We start from the raw sequence: 5817 nt of genomic DNA, 5'->3' as shown, positions 1-5817 counted from the left end.
TTTATCGGCCAGGCTGGCATAATAAACTATATCACCTACCTATACAAGATAGGCAGGGGAAGCAAGCCTGAAGAGAAAGAAGAACTGAAGGTTCGTTTGGGGTGGGGACACTTAGCGGGAGGAGGTGGGGGAAAGGAGCAGTGAGCAAACAATGCCATGGACAGGGGAACAACCAGGGAATTAAAATCAACAACCAGGAGGACGTAGAGGTCCTGGGGCTGTTGGAGCAACAGCAATCTAGCTGAAAGGAATAACTAAAATGCAGAAGGAGGGTGATTGTGATGACAGGAAAAGAGGAATGTAAAAGGAAACACAGGAAAGATCGAATAAGCTATGGCTAGAGGTATAAACATAGGTGTACACTTAAATATATCAATTTATAAAAATAGAGGTATTGGCCTATGTACATATATTTATATGGCATACATTGAAGTGGACGGACTTTGGACCTCTGTCCAAGCCCTCCCTCAATGCAAGAACACTTTCTTCTAACAACCTGGCATTCTGTGATGTTCACCCTCCTGGCACCATCGCTGAAGACAAAATGGATCACAACAAATGCGGTGAAGAAAGCTGATGGTCCCCGGTTATCAAAAGATGTAGCGTCTGGAGTCTTAAAGGTTTGAAAATAAACAAGTGGCAATCTAGCAGAGAAGCAACAAGCCCACATGGAAGAAGCACACCAGTCTGTGTGATCATGAGGTGTTGATAGGATCAGGTTAACGCATCAGAAGACCCCAAACAAGCAAAAAAACATTGTTGAGAACGTGGGAAGTCCGAGCAGAGACCCAAAACCTATCTGTAGACAATGGGAAATCCCCTCACAGAAGGATTGCAAAGAACGGATGAGACAACCAGGGTGAAGTATAGCACTGATGAAACACATAATATTCCTCTGGTTCCTGAGGCTTCTTCACCCCCCACTATCATGACCCCAATCCTGCCTTTCACTGCAGGCTAGGCCAGCACATGTACACAGGTACAAGAGATAAGAGCTCAGGACACACAGAATCCAGGTCAGAAAAACTCCTCAAGAACAGAAATGCGAGTAGCAATAACAGGGAGGTAGGGGGATGGTGGTGAGAGGAGTGGGGGGAAAAACTGTGGGGGGAAAGGGCAATGGTGGTTGATGTAAGATATGAAAACAATAATAATATAATTTATCAAGGGACCAAGAGGGTGAGAGGCAGGTAAAAAGAGGAGCTGATCTCAAGGGCTCAAAAAGAATGTAAATTTTTAGAAAATGATGGCAACATATATACAAATATGCTTGATACAATTGATATATAGGTTGTTCTAAAAGCTGTAAGAGTCCCCAATAAAATGATCTTAAATATACATACACACATATAGATATATATACTGAGTATAAGGAAGGAGGAAATGTTCTAAAATCGAATGTGGTAAATGTACAACTCTTATTAATATAATTGAAGCATTGAATTGTATGATACGTGGATGACGTGCCAATAAAACTATTTTTAAAAAGCAAAAACAGAACAAAACAAAAAGAATACTTCATCTTAAAAACTAATTTGAGCCCTGCTATAGTAGTTACATGCTGGGCTGCAATCACCATGGTTGATAGTTTGAAATCACCACAGGTCCAAGGGAGAAAGACTAGACCAGTCTTTGCACTCCCGCCAACAGTTCCAGTCTCAGAAACCCACAGGGGACTGCTATGAGTCAGTACTGACCCAATGGCAGTGAGTTAGTCATTGAGCATTCTTTCAAAACGTTATGTTGACTTTTGAACTATATACAAGAATACAGAAAATTTTAAAAATAATTGATGCCTTTGAATCATGGTGTTCAATTATGAACTGTCAGAAAATCTTATAAGATTTACAGCTACAATGCTCCTTAAGAGCAAGGATGGTAGACTTTTCTCCATTTACTTTAAACAGGAAATCAGGAAGGACAGTCCCTAGAAAATGACATCATGCTTGGTAGGTCAGTGAGAAAGAACCTCAACCAGAATCTTTGGATAAAGAACCTACTCCATATCTAGGATACAGAAAATACAACACAAGTATGGGATATGTTACACCTTAGAAGACTAATGAAGTAAGGGTGTCCAACAATTATAGACGCCTACTCGATCTGTGCCCTTACAGAGATCACTGCAGATTATATATATATATAATAGATAGATATAGATGCTATAGCAAAGTGTGAAACAGTAGCACACCAGTCAGTGTAATCGAAGGACTGTAAATAATCAAATCCAAAACCAGAGAAGGGAATGGTATTAGAGTTGAAATTCTGAGCATCTGGTTTATAGAAAGCTATGGATAACGGTAAAAGCCTAAAATCTAAATGCAGGGTCTCCTTGTGGATTCAGTCCCCAGTGAATCCCCTGACCATGAACCAGGGATGGGAATAGCCTACTATCAGACAAACTGCACTGAAAAGAGGGGTGGACGCAGATGTAGTTAGGTTAAAATTTAACAACTTATCACTTGTTTTCCATTTTGACCCATTGTAAATGTTAGTTTTGGGTTTTTCTGCTTCGGGACTGAGGTTTTTCTCAGTTTTATATATTTTCTTTACAGAGGTGGTAGTAACTGGATCAATAGTTTCTTAGGGTTACAGAAGCTGAGGCTGAGGGGAAATGGGGAGCTAACAATAAAATGTACATCAATAATGAAAATGTTCTAAAATTGTGATGATTCCACTACTCTTTTTATTATGATTAAACCACTTAATTGTTAAGTGAACTATGTGTCAATAAAATGGTTTTTAACTTACTGTTGGATGGATGACTCAGAGACCATATAAGACAGTGTAGAACTGACCCTGTTGATTTCCTAGACTGTAACTCTTTCTCAGAGTAGAAAGCTTCATCATCTTTCTCTCGAGAGCAGTCGGTGGTTTCAAGCAGCCCAACCACATCATCCACTCTGCCACCACATTCCCTCAGCACTTCTCCATGGAAAGTTAAGAATTCTACCACTCAACTGCCTTCTGAAGCACACAGTACCACCAAGTAAGTATTCTTGCTAAAAAGTTTTACTTCAAGCTAATCAAACCTTTCTTTTAGACCTAGCTTCCAGTTAACAGCAAAGTCTGAGGGATACACTAAATTAAATGACACAATAAGTAAACAGACACGTCCTGAATGTGAATGTAATCACGAAGACAAATGATTTATGTCTCTTAACTGTGGGCGTGGAGGCGGGAGGAATGGGCACTGTTCTTTTAAAGACTAGACACAATCTCCAAATGTAATATATGACTGAACAGAATCTAGTTGAGGGGAGAAGTGGGATATTCACAGATATTTGGGAATAATTCAGGAAATTTGAATTTAGATTGGAATTCTTTTTTTTTCTTTTTTGAAAAACAATTTTGTTAGCATTTCATCCATGTCATACAATTCAATCATATCAAGAATTGTACAATTATCACTACATTCAATTCTTTTAAAAAAAATCGTTTTATTAGGGGCTCATACAACTCTTATCACAATCCATACATACATCAATTGTGTAAAGCACATTTGTACATTCAATGCCCTCATCATTCTCAAAACATTTCCTCTCCACTTAAGCCCCTGGCATGAGGTCCTCATTTTCCCCCCTCCCCCCTCCCTCATGAGCCATTGATAATTTATAAGTTACTATTTTGTCATATCTTGCCCTGTCCGACATCTCCCTTCACCCACTTTTCTGTTGTCCTTCCCCCAGGGAGTTCACATGTAGATCCTTGTAATCGGTTCCCCCTTTCCAACCCACTCTCCCTCTACACTAGATTAGAATTCTTAATGTTTACAGGTGTGATCATGATATAGGTGTTAGCAGGATATTATTTTTAGGACATATATGCTGAAAAACTTGAATGCTGTCATATGTACAATTTACTTTCAAATGTTTACTTACACAAATATGTGTACAATTTATGCATGGAACATACACATTCACAAAGAAAGGAGACCAGTAGGACAAAATTACTGAATCTAGGTGGGAAGTGCTATTTTCCCCCAACTTCTCCATATGATCAAAAATTTTCCAAATAAAGGTTTTTTTAAAAATGTACCTTTATTGAGAGATATAGCAAAAAATGCTAGAATTATGCTGCTAGGTGCCTTCTAACCAATTTCTGAGTTCAGTGATCCTATGTGACAGAGTAGAAGTGCCCCATTGGGTTTTTTAGGGTTTAGTCTCTAAGTGAGCCGATTGCCAGGTCTTTCTTCTGCAGAGCAACTGGGTGAGTACAAACTGTCAAGCTTTCAGTTAGCAGCTGAGTGCTGATGTTACACTACCAGGGCACTGATGGAATTATACTGGATTTAGATCCCCTCTCTATTACTTAGTAGCTGTGGCCATAGGGAGGTTATTTAACAAGACGGACGTTATGTCTCATCTAAAAAATGCATGTAATAATACATGTATTAGGTTGCTCTGAGAGTTAAAATTACATATAGAAAATGCATAGCAGAGTTGTACATGATAAGTCTAGTTTTTCAAAATTTATAGATGTAATCAACCTATAACACAAAACTGTAGGAAAACATTCCTTTCATTATCTTCATATTCTAAGATGAAGAAAATGTGTAAAATTCAATAATACTCAACTGGAAGTCAAAGTCAAGTAATGGGTGAGTTAGTTTATTATTTAAACATTTTAATTCAAGTGCTCCAAATGACCAAAGGGAAAAGGAAATAACAGTCACCTACCTAAACTATTTGCTTTCTGAATTAGCCTATATCCAAAGAAAACACAAGAAAATAAGTTGACATTCGACTTTTCTTCCGATTCAGATATTTACTATACAAGTACACTGAAAAAATTTAAATGTTTGTCTTCATTTCTGTAAGTAAGTATGCAATTGTTGGGCTTCCCTTTAAATTCCAGTTGTGTCCAGAGAAGTCGTGGATGCAGTTTCCTCCCATCAGCCCTACCGTACTAGTTATTTCCCTTGCAGGTAGCCCCCTTTCCTGGCTAGGCCAGCAGGAAAATGACTAGATGCAAAGTGAGCCTCAGGTAGGGAACAGGAGCTGTTTGTCTTTTAAAAAAAGAAGTGCCATCCTCTGGTGTTCCCCAGATCAGAGGGACAAGGGTGGGTGGGGTGGGGTGGAGGTATCAGGTCTCAGGCTCCCAGGTTCGACCAGGAAATCCTACCAGGTAACAGGTAACACCCCTGCCTTCTTTGGGTGAGGGCGTTGGACAAATGGGGGCCCATATCACTGGGAGTAACCTGGAACATGGGGGAGTTTCTCCTCCCTCAAGGATTAAATGCCATTAGGGGGACCCCGTGAGGTGTCTCCGGTAGCAGACAAGGTGACAGACAAGGCTTCGCCTTGCCTCCAGCAACCCAGATAGGGAACGCGTGGTGTCAACCCCTCGGAGGGCACACCCCGAGGGCACGCGCGGTGCTGCGAGCCCGTGGTTCCCCGCCCCCCTCCCCAGTGCCCATTACCTGCGGGTGGCAGTGCTAGGGCCCGGAGGCCTGGGGCTGCTCCTCTTCCCCGCCAGGCTGAGGCGGCGAGGTGGCGGCGACGGTGGCGACAGCCCGGGGGGAGGGGCGGAGCGCGCGGCTCGCTCCCTTCTCTCCTCCCCCGGGAGCCCAGGGACCCTATCTCGGGCCGCTGCGCCTAGGCCTGTGGACAGCCTGTGGCTGCAGCATGGCGGTAAAGGCGAGCAGCGTGTCTTCGGAGGAAGAGTGCGAAGTGGGTGGGTAGGGAAGCACCCTTCAGGCGGTTGGAGGGACCTGAGGGGAGGAGCGAGCGGGGACTCGGGAGCCGCGCGCCGGCGGCCGCTGGGGGCGGACGGCCGAGGGCACCGAGCGACTTGGAGAGTGCGGCGCCGGCGGCT

The 5817-nt window shown here is 42.5% G+C and overlaps 1 protein-coding gene across 5 annotated transcripts in view; it reads right to left on the bottom strand.

Annotated features, from left to right (window-relative positions):
- Window positions 1-5753, bottom strand: part of ZBTB44 (zinc finger and BTB domain containing 44) — a 67165-nt gene extending 61412 nt beyond the window's left edge. For 4 of the 5 annotated variants that reach the window (XM_013007627.2, XM_045295347.1, XM_045295348.1 and 1 more), the window contains exon 1: window positions 5423-5753. The gene's annotated coding sequence lies outside the window, so the exon portion shown is untranslated. The remainder of the gene's footprint in view (window positions 1-5422) is intronic. The other variant, XM_045295349.1, reaches the window with a different exon arrangement.
- Between the last annotated feature and the right edge of the window lie 64 nt (window positions 5754-5817).

The sequence above is a fragment of the Echinops telfairi genome, unplaced genomic scaffold, assembly GCF_000313985.2.
Source record: "Echinops telfairi isolate 266 unplaced genomic scaffold, ASM31398v2 ScPeMD7_5592;HRSCAF=6446, whole genome shotgun sequence".
NCBI lineage: Eukaryota > Metazoa > Chordata > Mammalia > Afrosoricida > Tenrecidae > Echinops > Echinops telfairi.
This window is presented reverse-complemented; position numbering and strand designations above follow the sequence as displayed.